We start from the raw sequence: 16,199 nt of genomic DNA, 5'->3' as shown, positions 1-16,199 counted from the left end.
GCATTTGTCTTGGTTAATACAACCTTTCTAAGCTCCTTCTAGGTGTAGGAGTCTATTACATATCCCCATCAAGAAATCCACCTTCTTTTTCCTTCTCCCCATTTCCAGCTCTTTGTTGCATGGATCGAACATAAAGTGCCTTGGTTCAACTCTTGTAGGAAGCATGGCACCCTGGATCCTGAAAGAACTAATGGATCCATCAGAACTTCAGAAAGGCAAGTAGAAGGTGGTCGGTCTTAGGAATAATTTTCCTTCTCCCTGCTTCTGCAAAGGGTTCTATACAACATGTCCCAGAGAGATTCTCTAGCCAAACCTTTGGAAGCCACAGAAAAAAAGAAGGACAGGAGAATGTAACTTCCCCAAGGACAAAAGTCAGCATCTGGATGAACAAAGCCCACTGGTCTCCAAGGATAATTCATGCTTTCCTCATGCACGCTTGACTTACTCATGGTCTGGCTCTGGCCTGTGAAGGATGACTCTTGACCAATGGGCTCCAGAGGACACAGCGGCTACAGCCTGGGAGGGCCTTGGCCAGAGCCTCAGTCATGACCTCAGATGTTTCAGCTGCACCTGAGTACACATTTCCAGGGGAAATGTGCTCTCCATGGAGGAACGACAACTCTGGTTGACGGGGTCCCTGTGAGATCACCCCAGCTGGTCTAAATTAGACTCACACACTCTCTCTCTCTCTCCTCTCTCTCTCTCTCTCTCTCTCTCTCTCTCTCTCTCTCTCTCTCTCTCTCTCTCTCTCTCTCTCTCTCTCTCTCTCTCTCTCTCTCTTTCTCTCTCTTTCAGAAGCCCACAACATAGAATCTCACTTTTTTATTCTCAACTCCATAATCTGACCTTTTACTAAATCAGCTTTTCTTACGTAATTTTATCTTCCACTTATATAAAATCTTGCTATACTGAATTTGCTGAGCAGCCAACACATTTGCAAAAGTACAGAGGCATGCTAAACTCACTTCCTCAGCCAGTTTCACACCTGAACATAAACAAACAGCCCGGGTCTCAAAACGAATTGCTTTCCTAACAAAGAATGTTCTTCATGATAGTTATGCCTGAAAATAGTATAATGAAGCCCATTAAAAATGTGTAAGAACAAAAAGGGGGAGAGGGAAGTAAGAAAGAGTAATAATGCTAGCTGTGGTGAATCCTGTTTTTCACCTTGTTATCTGATATATTTCATATATGTTTAATTGGTTATTTGAAATTGGATAGGGATGGGGGAAATCAAGATGAGTGGGCGGGGAGGGGGAAGGAAATAGGGGAATGAAAAAGGGTATCAATGTTTGTGAAGTAATGTACCTTCTATCTGGTGAATACAATGTAACCCTTCTATTAATTACAATAAAAAAATTTATTAAAAAAAGAAAGAGCAATAGAAGTAGTCAATATGTAGTCAAAGTACATTATATATTTGTATGGAAATATCACAGTAATACTCTATTGTACAGATAATAGATGCTAATAAAAAGAAAAATTATGGAATTTCTCTGGTGCCAAGGGAAAGAAAATGTTTGGGGTCTCCCACTGTCCTTTGCTCCATTCCTAACCCTTTCCTTCTTTCTCTCCCGGGAACTTCAGCTAAAGTTAGACTTCAAAACCCAAGTAGGGACCTGAGATTTCATTTCTCCTCAGCCAAAACTCCTCCTTGGATCATCTGAGCATGTAACATTAATGTATCAACATCATGTCTGAACATCAGATTCAATGTCTACTGGGTTGATTCTCCCTCCCCCCCCCCTCTCTCTCTCTCTCTCTCTCTCTCTCTCTCTCTCTCTCTCTTTCCCGCCCCTTCTCCTTCCCTCCCTCCCTTCATTCCTCCCTCTCTCCCTCCTTCCCTCCCTTCCCCAAAGTCATGGGATGGAGTTAAAAAAGGCAGTTTGAATCATGCTCAAATCACAGAATAAAATAAATTTATAAAGAAGAAAAAAACAACTAGCAATGTTGACATATCTTTCTTTTCTTCTTACCTTTTTTTTTGTCAAAAACACTTTACTTTTAAAGAAACTTTTGCCATTTTGCTCCATCAATCACTTCTGTGAAAAAACTCTGCATATCTACATAATAGCTAGGTAACCTTCTGCTGATGAGCTCATGCTTGTTTTGTTGTGTCTTGTCATGATTAAGGAAAAACAAAAAGTTGCTCAGAGAAATATGCCCTTTCAGCTTTATTTTCCAAGTAAAAATCTTTATCAATGTCCAATAGAATATACGGAATTAGTTACCCAGGCAATGGAAGAGCTGAGAAGCCAGATAGGAGCAATGATGCAAATCAGAGATTGGCAACAGCAGGACACAGCTGCAGGGACAGAGAAAGAAATGAAGTTATCAGAACCCAGGGGCTGCGTCATCTGACAGGAGCTGGAACAAAAGTACACCTGTCTATATGGATTTGAAGTCCAGCAAGAGGCAGCTGTCTGGGGTTGGGGGGGGGAACACCCAAGGCTGGGAAAGTAGAGGAAAAATAATCTGGCCACTGGGTGACCCTTGCTGGATGCCAGCTGATCAAGGAGCCTGGGACATGCAGTCTGCCTTAAAGCCCAATAGCAGAGCTCAGGAGAATGGAGCTGAGGAAAGCAGGTTCTGCTCTGTGCTTCCTCCTCTCACCTCCCCCTCCACCCTGTTCCCACTACACATGTTCCTCAACTGCCATCCAGGCAACCGTGGGGCTGAGACGACAAGTAAGATGCCATAGGTTCACAGATAAAGGTCACATCCAAAAACATCCTATTGAGCTTCTGACTTTGAGCCCCCTTTTTCCCAATCACTGGGGCCATCCTAGCCACTTGTTTGACAATACAAGAACAGGAAAGCTGCCATGAATCCCAGGCGCCCCAATGAATACTACAACCCACATCAAGGACCATCTGAACCCAAGCTGGGCTAGAAGCACAGGTGCAAGGTGCTCTCTTGCACCAAGACCAATGACTCACCATGTACAGTGCTTTAGGGAAGAGGAAATACTGGAAGATCCTCCTGGATCCCTCCCCTCCCTCAAGACTCCTTTTAAATCTTCTCAGAAACCTGTGCCCTCACTCGCACCCCACCACAAGGCTGGTGTGGAATTACAGAGCAGCAGCCTCAGAGGACCTCTCTGTTCAGGAAGACTCATGGAACAGCTACAAATTTGTTCTTCAACAGTCAACTGTGGATGGAATTCAACAAATCACAGCTAAAGCCTCCTTTTGGCAACCCATTTCTATGTTAATTGTAACTTCAGTACAAGATGAACTCGTCTCCCTTTGCTCTCAAGAACCAGAAAAGAGGAGATACACAAAGGAGAAGGAGAAATTTTAATATAAACAGAAAAGTGGAAAATAACCCCGCAAAGTTCTAATGGCTAAACAATGACTAAGGAGACTGTGAATCCACCAGGGTAAACAGTGTGGTGGGAAGAGAGATGATTGGAATAAACTAGACCGGAGGAGGAGTTAGGCAGAGACAGCTTCCTCTCCCTGGGGGAAATACCAATAGGATGGCAAAAGGAGCCAGGTCTTGAGACTTTGGTCTGGGAAGACCTGGCTAGGCAGGCCAAGGATAAGGGCAATGTCTGTATATTCTAATGTTCATGAAGCAGAGCCAAGAAGGAAGAGTCAGGCAAGACCTAAATTTGCTTTCATTGATCACCCTGTTTCAACTCTTGCTTACTTTGTCACCTGAAGCCCATGGTTTGCTTCCTGGCAACTTTGGATTCCTCTTCTGTAAAGTGAGATCATTCACACAGTAAATACTTGTTTGGTACCTACCATGGGCCAGACACTGTTTTAGGGATTGAGACTTTAGCAGGAGAGATGTTACCCTTGATAACAGTTATCTAGATTAACAAATAAATACAGAGTGAAATGACCAGGAGTACCAGAAAGAAAAATAAAGCCAGATGTGTGTGTGTGTGTGTGTGTGTGTGTGTGTGTGAGAGAGAGAGAGAGAGAGAGAGAGAGAGAGAGAGAGAGAGAGAGAGAGAGAGAGAGAGAGAGACAGAGAGAGAAAGAGAGAGAGAGAGAGAGAGAGAGACAGAGAGAGAGAGAGAGAGAGAGAGAGAGAGAGAGAGAGAGAGAGAGAGAGAGGGGGGGGGGAAGCTCACTAAAAATATGGGGTTTGAAGAGAAATGAGGAAGATGAGCCACAGGGGGTATGCCTGGGAGGTGATCCATCTGAGATTTCCAAGGTTAATACATGGGCCTAAATAAAACATAATTTCTCAGACTCAATAAGCATTCTGCAAACATATGCTGTTGTTTAAACAATAAAGGAAATGTTCATGAAGCATTTTTGCTCAATGAAGTAAGGATGGCTGAACCCCCCTCCACTCTGGGTCTGTGCCCTCAATGCCACCTTCTCTTGCTTATGAAGACCAACGGACCTCTTAGCTTTCAGTTTGCCACAAAATAACTCGAACCAAGGGCTCCCCCAAAATTCCTGGCCACATTTTTAACAGAGGACTTTGTGTACCATATTTACTTGCCTAATTATGTTGTATTTATGCTAGTGTCTACAGAAGGTTGCCTCTATATAAAGGCTGATGCCAACCATTCACTTCCTAGGTATGTAGTATCAAGGAAGAGTCCCACAGCCAGCTGAGCTTTGGGGTTGTTTGGAGAATCAAATGAAATCGTGGGGACCCTTTGCAATCCATGGGTTACTGTTTGATGATGGAAGTTGAGCCATCCTCGAAGCTCAAAGCACAGCTGTGGTGGGGCATGGCCCACCCACATTTTGGATGACTAAGACACATGCAAGTCTAAAACCAACCCTTGCCCCAAGGAAGTCACAAGGCCAATCAGAGTCACAAAGGGACTCTTCTGTTTTTAATACTCCCCAAGAGGAGAGTTGATGGCATTTGTTTAGATTGGCATCAAAAGAGAATTATTCTGTTGTGAATCCAAGCTGCTTAGGAAAAAAGTTGATAATGCCGCCAACCATCTGATTACAACAAGCAAGCGCTGCAGAGGGGAGAATGGGAGAGGTTTTTCTCAGGGCTCTGCTGACTGTGCGATGAAAGCCGGTGGTATGACATGGCTTCAGCAGACACTAAGTTTAGTGCTATGACAGCAGGCTTTCTGGTAAGACAAATAGATTATATTGTTTTGTTTTGTTGAAGACAGGGTCTTCAAAAATGTAGCCCAGGACGACATTGCACTGATGATCTTCCTAACATCAGTATCCCAACTACTGGAACTGCAGGTATGTATCCCCACACCAGACTTTTATGGTAGAGCTGCATGGAGAACAGTATGATTATTTTAGTCCTCCACAATTTTAGTGTTATTGGAGCTGAAAGAAATGAAGAGGTCTTTGCAAGTGATTCCTTTGAAGTGCTGGGGTCATAAAGACCACAGAAAAGTTGTAGAAAGCATCCTTATGCCTTTACCCTATAAGGGCACCAACAGCATAGAAAACACTTCAGGCTGTCACTGGGCATAAAACCAGATAGAAACTACCCCTGAAATTTAATTTAGTAATAATTACTGGCAGAAAGGAAGGGCAATAAAGAGCAAGGAGGGCTATTTAACATTCCTGTGACCTTCCACACATTTCTCTCCAAAGAGTAAGCATTTGATTAGTTCACTTGGGTCATGTTGGATGGCGTTGACCACCCACATGCTGGTTCATTGTCAGAAGTTCAAAGAGTGCATCCACTGGTATCTGACAGAGCTACAAGGGAGTTCTCCACCCAAGCTTGGTATCATGCCACTGGGGTTGGGCAAGGACACAGTGGATTGAGGAGATACTTTCAAGTCTTCTAGTCACACATTTAGGAATCCTGAAGTGCCCTCATTGCTTCCAAAGACCTATGTTTACATATTAAATGTTAGTTTTCCAAAGACTCAAACAAGTAACTGGCTCTTTCCATGATCAGATGAGGAAGAGATACTTCTCCTACAAGGCCTAAATTTTCACTGTGCTTGGCAAGCACTTTGAGGCCCTTAGATAAGAACACTCTGATGCCCCTGAATACCTGTCATATCCTCCAAAGGTCAAGTCACAGTCAAGGCAGGCCGTACTGAACAAGCAATGTGCCCATAATGTGCCTGTCACATTAAGTTCCTTTGAAGTAATTCAAGGTCATCTAGATGTTTTTCCTACTGTCTACTCTTCCCACCATCTTAGGGGTATACTTAATCACCGATGAGCAAAATGGCAATATTGGTGAGTTTAAGAACTCTGAATTATTTTCTAGTAAGAAAATTAAAGATGAGCCAGTGGCTCATACCTTTATCCTAGCTAATCAGGAAGCTGAAAGCTGAGGATCACAGGTCAAAGCCATCCTGGCCACGAAAGTCTGTGAGACTCTTATCTACAATTAGCCACCAGAAAACTAGAAGTGGTACTGTGGCCCAAGTGGTAGATTGCTAGTCTTGAGCCAAAGAGCTCAGGGACAGCATCCAGGCCCAGAGTTCAAGTCCCATAACCAACAAAAAAAGAAAGGAAAAATAAAAGATGAATGAGAAATAAAGAAGAGGATAGAAAGGGAAGAGGATAGAAAGGGGTGGAGATTTATGAAGAAGTTATAAGATTTGCAGAAAAAAATGTGAGCCAAGCACCTAAACTGGGTTTACATTTTATACTGGTTGCAAAGTACTTTTCATTCCATTCCAGTGGAAAATGAAAAATGAGAGGAAGAAATGGCAGGTCAGGGGAAAGGCAGGAGTCTGGTTCTCTCTGAAGCCTATGCTTCAGAAAGAAGCATGGATCTACATCCATACTAACCTAAGACTCCAAAGACCTCAGACACTGCATGGATTGAAAGGGTAGGGAGGCTGTGAGTCTGAAGAACAGGAGTTTATAGCTCTTAAGTCGAATGACTGCACACTCTATAGCAGAAGATTTCATCCATTCTGTGACATAATTACCCACACTTGGAAAGAGGGTTCTAAGAGAACGTGCTTACTAACTTGCAACTTATTTCTGTGGAGAATCTACCTATATTCCAAGGCCAGCTGGGGAGTTGTAACAGGAAAAAGAATGAGCTGACAAGCCCAACGTAGCTCTGAGCTCTGTGGAAGGCTCTCCACTGGCAATTGTTTCAAGATTTACTTGACAAAAACTGTCTATAACACAGCTCTTTGATTTGAACTGGGCCACAGTTATGGCTTTGAGGCAACAAAGGTAAAACATTGAACAAAGATGGCTCACTCCTTCAAAATATCCTTGCCTGTGGGTCATACATTTGACTGTCAGTGAGGAGCCTGTCATCTGGTCCAGGCCAAGAGTACCAGGAGCACACAGGACAGGGCCAAGACAGAGCTTTAGGAACATAAGGCTGACATACAGTTAGTAAAGAGTACTTGGAAGCAGAGCTCACAGAAAGAAAATGGTTGACTGATGAATATTGGCCTGCCTACAAAATTTAAATGTATGAAAAAGCCAGTGACCATTGTGAATCAGAAAATCAAGTTGAGCTTGTGTTATACTCAAAATTATTTTGTTTTGTTTCTCAATATTGATCACCTTGGAAACTGAAGAATAATCACAGGCAAAAATCTCATTTAATTTGACATTCAATTCTATTCCATGGATTTTCAGAAAAATAAATCTTGGACTGGAAATCCTGTTTCACCACTTTCTTATCATATGTCTTTGGATCAAAAATCAAATTATTCATTTGAAAAATGGTACTAAAATAAAATTCATATAGAGTTGTCATGGAGATGAAAACCTCCTGGTTCATGAGCTGGTTGTTGAGAGGCCTGGAGCAAACGGAAGCCATGTAAGTTGTATTGCTAGGATCTGAGCGAGTCTCAAACAAGTGGATCTCAAGGTTCACAGAGCTGTGATCAGAAGTACATTCCATTTTTCCAGCAGATTCTCAGATCTACAATGTGACACTCAGAGTGAGACTGGATAACAACATAATAGAAGTGGAAAAGAGCATAATATCAGAACAATTGCTGGGATTCAATTGCTGGGATTGCAAAGACAGACTACTTTGACTATCCCTTGATTCCCTAATCTTTAAAAACATACTTAATTCAGAGAGTTATTGTGAAGATTAAATAAGATGATCAATTCAAAAATATATTAAAACAATTAATTATTATATTATTTTAATATATTAAAATCAGTGTTAATAAAATCTTTCAAAAATATATTAAAACCATTCAGGCAGTCTTGACTATAATCCTTAACTTCTCAGGAGGCCAAGATCTGAGGATCCTGGTAAGAATCCTAGAAACTCTTATCTCCAAATAACCCCAAAAAAGCTAGAAGTGGAAGTATGGTTCAAGTGGCAAAGTATCAGCCTTATGCACAAAAGCCAAGCAAGAGAATAAAGCCTTGAATTTGAACCTCAGTAAGAGCATGCGTGTGTACACACACACACACACACACACACACACACACACACACACAAACTAATAAGTATAATAGAACTAAATGTCTGGTGCATTGTAGGTACTTTCAAAAAGATTATGTGTCATTAATGGTTCAATGTCTAGCTACAATGTGGATGAAAAAGAGAGCTGGTTTAATATGAGAAATATGTTGCCCGTTTCATCTAAGATTTTTAGAAAGGAATGAATTATGGTGTGAATGGATTAGATTGGAGATTAGGTTTATTTCAGGATGAGTTGAAGAAATGTTGGTAATATTGTGAAAAAAGCTTGGTATTACCCAAGCAGTCTGAGGCCAGGTCATCAAAATGTTGTGAACTAGTTATTTGACATGATATTCAGTTTCTTGTCCTATAAAATGAGGGCGATCTGGCTGGGAATTTGGCCTAGTGATAGAGTTCTTGCCTAGCATGGATGAAGATCCAGGGTTTGACTCCTTGGTACCAAGGACAGTGCTCACATCCTGAGTCCAAGCCCCAGGATTGGCTAAATAAATAAATAAATAAATAAACAAACAAACAAGGGTATAAAAGAGGGTGATGGTATCTACTTTGGGGAGCAACTGGAGAGTGATGAGAACCCCTGGGAAAGTTTGGAGCATGGTTGGTACACGTATTTCTGGAATTGGTTTCATTAGGAAGACTTTGGTAACTGGGAGCAGTGGAATTCCAGAAAGGGAGATAGCCAGAATGAAATGCCAGTGAGTGGAAAGAACACTGACTCTTCATTTCTGTGCATAGGAGGTGATCTGGCAGGAAGAAAAGGGTTGTACGGTAGGTGAATTTTTGCATTCACTGGCAAATGTTGCCTTGAATATTCAGGCCTTTATCCCTACTAAATATAGTAGATACAGATAGAACTATTGATGAAAATACCCAGAGCCATTCCACAGGGGATCTCCTAGTGTGGTGATGCTACTAGAAAATCTTTGGTTGCTCTGATCTCCATTTCTCCTTTCTCTTCAAGTGTCATTTATGTATAAATGGTTTGGCTTCCAAACAACACAATGGTGAAGTAGATATGCTCCTCAGAGATTGAAACATGAGACCTAAACCTCAAAGCTAGGGAGCATGACAGCTGGGACTTGAACCCATACCCTCATATATAATATCATTGGCTTCTTCCGCCAACCACAGTAGCCTTAGTTGCTTTTAGCCCCATTGAAAACCAGAACCTGGGCTATGTCTGACAAGATTATGTGGGTAGACTGGAATTTTCTCCCTCGGGGACATTGCTTGCTTATACCCAAAACTGTTCTAAAGAGAAGTGAAACAGCAAAACTGGTGGAGAGTGGGAGAGGCGACTGCCTAACCATGACTGAATTCTCTACATTAGTGTTGTATTTGGAACATAATATTTTATTTCTCAAAAGAAAACACTCTAAAGGGGACTTCACCCCCTCAGTTGGTATTTTTCTCGGAAGTTTGTAATGAGCTCATAAATGCTAATGAGGAATGCTCTGTGGCTCCCCAGCAGTGCTGAGTCAAACCAGCCATGTTAGAGGACAGAATTACCCAGGGCTTGGAATATTCACACCCACCCCACCACACTGGGCTGGTTGCTGGCATCAGGAAAAGTACTGTCTGCTTTGTCAGCTCACACATTTGCCGGCTTTCACCCTTTCCGCAGCAGCCTCTGTGACCTAGATTATTTCCTCTGGGATGATGGTTTCAAAGGTCTCTTTTTAAAAGCCATCCCTAGGAGGTTTCAGCACTCCATTGGCTTGGTCAGATGGTACATGCTGAGTACCCATTACTAAGCCCAGAACTTCAGCAGGAGATGAAAGATACAACTCAATGTTCCCTACCTTTGTTCCCTACAATCCTCTACAGTACAGCTCTAAAGAATCTGCATCAACCACAGTTCAAGTGGGAACCACATATCACCAACCTGGGTCATGGCAGAGGATTAATGAAGGGCTAGTCACAAGGCAGAGCCATCACCATACCAGAGCTCAACGGCACAAGAGGAAGAACCAGGAGCATGCACAGCAGCCTTCTGCTGAGAAGGAACCATTGTACCTGAATCCTGGAAGGGAGGAAAATCAGGGAAGATGACCCCAAACACCACCAACAGGCAAAGTGGCCAGCCACCATAATCCAGAGGCAGCTTCTAGGATGCAGATAAGGATAAGAAGAAGTATAAGACTGCAAGTATAAGACTAGCAAAACAACAACTCTTAATCTTATCTCCCAAAGCCGGCTAAAGGAGTCTGTAGATTCAGACCAGTATGAAGCATGGAGCCACCTCCCCAGAACTGGCCAATCACCTCTGCCCACCATATTTTCAGACACATCTATTCACACTAATATCAAAGTTGTCCAAAGCTTTCCAAAGTTTTCAAGAAATTCCAAATGTTCCTTGAAATGTTTTGCAAGGTGGCCTCTGATTGCAGGTATCATTTTGCTATTTTTCTAAGGACCATGACCAGGGTCAGGAATGTAGCTTAGTAGAAGAGTATCTGCCTAACACATGGAAGAACTTAATCCCTAGCACCACAAAAACAACAAGTAAAAAAATATAAAATGGTACTGGGCCGGGGCGGGGGGGAGCAGACTATGTCCCAAACTCCATCTGTCTTACATGGAACAGATTGCTCTTACATGTGAATGGAAGAGATGGTTAGGGATGTATGTATAGAGAAGTAGAGATCATCTCCAGTCCTTGAGAACCTTTGACTATGATTGCAAAGCTAAGAGACTGGGACATAGGTGATTTAAACCAGAAAAAGATGCTCCCATAACAAACTGATCACTGAGATCAGTGAGAAAAATCATCTATTCTCTGCCTGGCTGAACAGATGGAGGGTAAATAGAAGGTGGGAATACAGAAGTAAATCTAAATATTTGGAGATTGGAGAAGTCAACTATACTGATCATCATAACTTTTTGTGGGGTACTCATTATAGAACATGGTTCAGAAAGCATCAGCACTCTTAACCTACTCCAGTTCTCTCTTCTATCCATTGTCACAGTTACTTCCAGGAAGACAGCAAGGAAAGAGGAGGAGAGATGTGTGTACATAAAAGCTCCTTTAGTGAGTCAGGCCCCCATTCTATATTCAATGAGAAACATCTTGCTTAAATTTAATGCTCCTAATTCCATCATGTAGAAGAACGAAGGAAAGAAAAAACTTGATATGCAAGACAGGTTTCTGGGATGTGTACACCACCATCAGCATCCTGGTCCCTTCACGGCTGACGTGGCCTGAACTCAGACACTGAAATGCCTAGAAATCTCCTGATGTCCTTTAGAAGCAGAGCACTGAACTTGGGAATTGTGCTTTATGGAAAGGGCAGGAAATTGCACCTGTACTTCTGAGAAACCCTCACATTTTCTTCTCCTTCTTAAACAGTTTCCTTACTTCTAACAAAGCTGTCTCCTATGATAGAGTTTGGCAAAATGAGCAGGAAAGGTGATTTTAAAATCAGAAAGGAGATAAATACTGTCAGGCAAATATAGGCAAAGCAGTATGCAAAAGTTTTCCCCTGCTAAGTACCAGTGGCACATGCCAGTAATCTTAGCCATTCAGACAAATGAGATCCTGAGGACTGAAGTTCAAACCCATCTTGAGATTAGTTTTGAGATGCTTTCTTCAAAATAATAAGCAAAAGGCAGGATTGGAAGAGCGGCTCAAGCAGTTGAGCACCAGCTGAGCAAGTAAGCAAAGAGAGTACAGGGCCCTGAGTTTAAACCTGAGTACTGGGGGGAAAAAAAGTCACTTGTAGGAATTTGTTGTTTTCTCGGTCTACTCTCTCATCCTCTTGGAAATTGGACACAAGAATGACTTATTCCCATAAAAAATAGGTTTGGTGTGTTAACTTTATTCAGATTTATGTTATTATATTTACATTGATACATTAGATTATATTTCTATATTGTATATTATATATCTCAAAGCTAAAAACTTCATAGAAATGGAGTTACCAAAATGTATACAATTATGTCAGAATGAGTTAATGAGATTTTTTTCAATAACTATAAAGATAACAGGGAAAATAGATGGGGCCATTTCTAGAAGGAGGAGTAGATGTGAGCTGAGGTCTAAAGGGTGTGCCTCTCACTGAGATGAAGCATGTGTGTATGCACATATCCATGTGCACATGTGCGTGTCCGAGAAGGGCTTGCTGGGAGGATGATATGGTGCAGTAGGAAGAACTGACGAATGGAAGGGCAAAACCGCTGATGTCAAGGAAAGGGATGACCTTTAAGGCCCCTCTGGCCTGCTTCCACTGAGCTTTCTCCTGAGTCGTCTTCATTTCAGTCTTAGGTTTCCATAAACACTGCAGTTATTTATTTTATTTTCTTTGGAAATGTTAAACAAGCCCCAAAAGAAAAAGCTGTCGGGGCAACTCGTGGCGTCTCCAGAGAGTTGCACCATAAGCATTTCTACAAGGGCTTGGCAAGGTTGCCTCTCCCCCTGTGTTTGGTCTGGGGTTCCCTGTGGAAGTCCCTTGAGTCTCTGCCTTGACATCAGGGCTCTGAGGAATGCCGGCTCCATAATATTATCCACTGGGAATCATAGAAGTAGCTCATCCACATAGTTCCTGTTGATGGACAGATTTCCATCTACAGAGGCCATGATTCCAGGCAAGCCCATCCCGACAGCATGCTTTCAGTGTTTCAGTCACACCCTCCCTGGTTGAAGCCTCTTGTCTCAATCAAGCTGCCCAAATCTCCTGTGCAGAATCAGTGCAACCGCATAATACATGCTCTCTCCTTTCAAATGACCCTTTCAGAAGCCTATGGAGAGGGTCTACTCAGCCTTCCTAGATCAACATTTAGGATCTAGCCTCCCTCTTCTAGTTTCTCATCTAGATGGGGACAAAGCTGATTCTACTAGTAGCCAAGAATTTACAATCTTCACTCACCATCACTTTGCCTTTTCTCCCACACTAACTCCAGTGGGTGGCAATGCTTACTTTCATCCTCTTAAAAAAGGACAATAAAACTCATGAAGCAGGAAGGTGGTTCATGTTCCTTGAGGGAGATTATCACATGACACCTGCATGCTGGTCCACATTCAAGTCACTAATGGCAGCAAGTGATCAATTTATGAGCACCGTGAAACATCAGAGCAGCCCTGAAGTCACAGTATTCTGAATACATGGAGAAACAAGAGGAAAGAATAAGGTGACAGATGACAAAATACTACCCATGTCACTGTCAAATCTGTGGAATGTGGCTTCCTTATGGAGGATGTGGTATTTCTCAGGATGAATCTGAGAAGTATACAGAATAACCAACCTAGTCATTTCCTTGCTGGAGTCCAGCTGGCTCTCCTGAAGGGCAGGTCCTAGCTCTGAGACATTCTAGGCCTTGAAGCATAGTCTATCCTACTAATAGACTCACTGTAGAAGAGGAACTAAGAAGAAACCAAACTATATTTTCCTCCCAGACTCACCCAAGGAGAGGAGAGGAGGCAAGAGTATTATTCTATAGAGTCACCTTAACTTGGAAGGAAATATCAGAAAAAAAGACACACTCAGCCCCCTCTACCCTGATAATAGTTATTTTCTTCCCATTGCCTAGCAACAACACGAACAATAAATACCCTTATTAGCTTAAAAAATAAAAAATAATAGAAATGAATTCTTAATACTCTGTGAATCACAAATGCAACACACTGAGCAAACAATATGTCTTTAATAAGTGCTGTGGACTTTAATAACTAGAATAGCCACCAAAGGCCACCCTGGTGCCATGAAATGGGAGGGTTTATTTAGTCTCCTATATTTGGAACATTGAGCCACAAGTGTCAAAAGATCACAAAATAAGTTGAAAGGAGGTAAGAGGAAGACAAGAGAAGAAGAATATAGTGCAGAGAAGGTGGTGGATACCAGGGGCTGGTCAAAATTCCCATGGCTAAGGTAGTTCTGAGCTGGGTCTTGACAGATGTATTTAGACAAAGGAATAGAAGCTAGAAGAGAGGTTACATTGGAATGAGGTGTCTCATTCTTGAAAACAGTAATGGACAGAGAACCTCATGCCATCTCAACAGTCTCTCTATTGGGCTGGTGCTTAGTAAACTCCAGTTTAGAGGTTGGGTTATTAAAACACTTTCCAACTACTTGCCATTCCATCACTGTACTTGGTAAGGCTGTATGCTATTTAGAACTGAGTTCCTCTCTGTGTAGCTCAAGCAACTTCTCTACCTCCTACCATTGTTTTGTAGATGCTCCTATTTCCTCACTTGCTTATACAGGAGGCAGTTTCCTTCTAGCTTATGTCTTCCTTTCTGTGGGCCACAATGACAATCTACCTCCATCTTCCAAAGATCTTGTCAGGAGTTTGCAGCCTTTTATCAGTCCACATCTCTGGGCATTGCCAATGTTTCTACCTCTTCTCTCAGGACAGTCCCTTTGGTCTGCGGGAATAAGAAGGATACATTCCCTCTGGGATCCTGGAGCCCTCAGAGAGCATAAACTGGCCATCTAATATTCAAATCAGGTGAAGGTTGCTCGAGTTCAATTTCTTATTTAAGTTGTAGCCTAGTAGAAATCTTAGCAGCTGTCTTTGACTGTTCTTGGAAGTGCCTTGCCAAAACTCTCATGAGTTTTCTTTCTCAAGAATAAAATGGAATCTGTTTGCCAAGAACCAACAAGTTCATCCAATACTAGGGAGAGCGAGAGGCAATCTTGAATTTGCCTGTGTTCCAAGGCAGATGGATGAGTAACTAGAGAAAGTCATTTGAATGAAAAAATGTCACATGCTGAGGTAGACAAATGAAGGGAAGTAGAGGAGTGGCAGTAAGATGTGGGGGGCAATGTAGTGATAATATTTAGTGCATATTGTGTGAAACCAGAAAAATCAAGGAAATATGTGGCTTCTGAAGGGGGAAATGATGGAAGGAGTGATATTGTACTCATAAACTGGCATGTTGAATGGTAACTCCTTTGTGCAACTACTTAAAGATAATAAAATATAATAAGGAAGGGAGGGAGGAAAGGAGGGTGAGAAGGGAGGGAAGGAAAAAAAAAATCTATGTCACAGGTTGACCAGTTATATGCCTGAGTTCAAGCCTTATGACTGTCAAAACAACAATTACCAATAACAACAAACCCACAATTAATTAGCTAAATTGTGTCAAGATAGTTAAATGGTAAGCAGTTTCCTTCCTTTGCAATGACTTTTGAAGCTGTTGTCATTTTGTCGTAATTGTTGTTCTTCACTGAATTTGCTCTTCCAGCTCATCCTTTCTACTCAATTTTACCCCCTGAGCTTCCATGCTAAGTTTTGCTATCTTAGCAACATGGTGACTTTCATGACATCTGATTCATTTACCCAAAAGCTAAAAAGTATCAAGTACCTTTGGATTTGTGGTCTTTCTCTTTGTTATCTGCTATCTATTTGTGTCTTTGGTCATTTAACACATTTTTTTGATAAACTAAAAGCCAGGTGAGCAGAAAATTCTAGGCTGCCCATAGTTAAAGCTAGGGAGGAAACTACTTTTCTTTTCACATCCCTTCCAACATTTTGAACCCCTAATCCCAAATGCAGTGGCTTCAAATGATGAGAATTTTAAACACAATTGGGAATTGTAAGGGATGATTCAGTTCAAAGCAGCTCTCACATCTAATTCTTACAATAGATTGGGTCTTATATTTCTCAGTTTTATCCTACCAAAGTTTATTCTTAGTTATAACTTTTAATTTGGTCATTGGTACAGAATAGTTAAGATTGTCTAGTTCTTTTCAATGCTTCTATTCTCTTAATTACTATATTTGACATTCTGCTCCCAACTTCCAAGCTAAGCCAAACACTTTGTAGCTCCTTGCACAATGACTAATTATTTCCAAGTCATTAGTTTTCCTGGCTCTGTGAGATTCAATTTTATAAGTCAACTAGACAAGAGTCAGGGATTT

The 16,199-nt window shown here is 41.7% G+C and overlaps 1 protein-coding gene across 6 annotated transcripts in view; it reads right to left on the bottom strand.

Moving 5' to 3' along the window:
• Nucleotides 1–16,199, bottom strand: part of LOC150048760 (uncharacterized) — a 237,125-nt gene that overhangs the window by 82,819 nt on the left and 138,107 nt on the right. For 2 of the 6 annotated variants that reach the window (XM_090354788.1, XM_090354789.1), the window contains exon 2: nt 2,232–2,305. The exons of the other annotated variants lie outside the window; for them this stretch is intronic. The gene's annotated coding sequence lies outside the window, so the exon portion shown is untranslated. The remainder of the gene's footprint in view (nt 1–2,231; nt 2,306–16,199) is intronic. 6 annotated transcript variants of the gene reach the window in all.

Source organism: Megascapheus bottae, chromosome 21 (genome assembly GCF_031878675.1).
Source record: "Megascapheus bottae isolate mThoBot1 chromosome 21, mThoBot2.hap1, whole genome shotgun sequence".
In the NCBI taxonomy this organism is placed as follows: Eukaryota; Metazoa; Chordata; class Mammalia; order Rodentia; family Geomyidae; genus Megascapheus; species Megascapheus bottae.
Note: the sequence above shows the minus strand (reverse complement) of the source record. Positions and strands in the feature narration are given on the sequence as shown.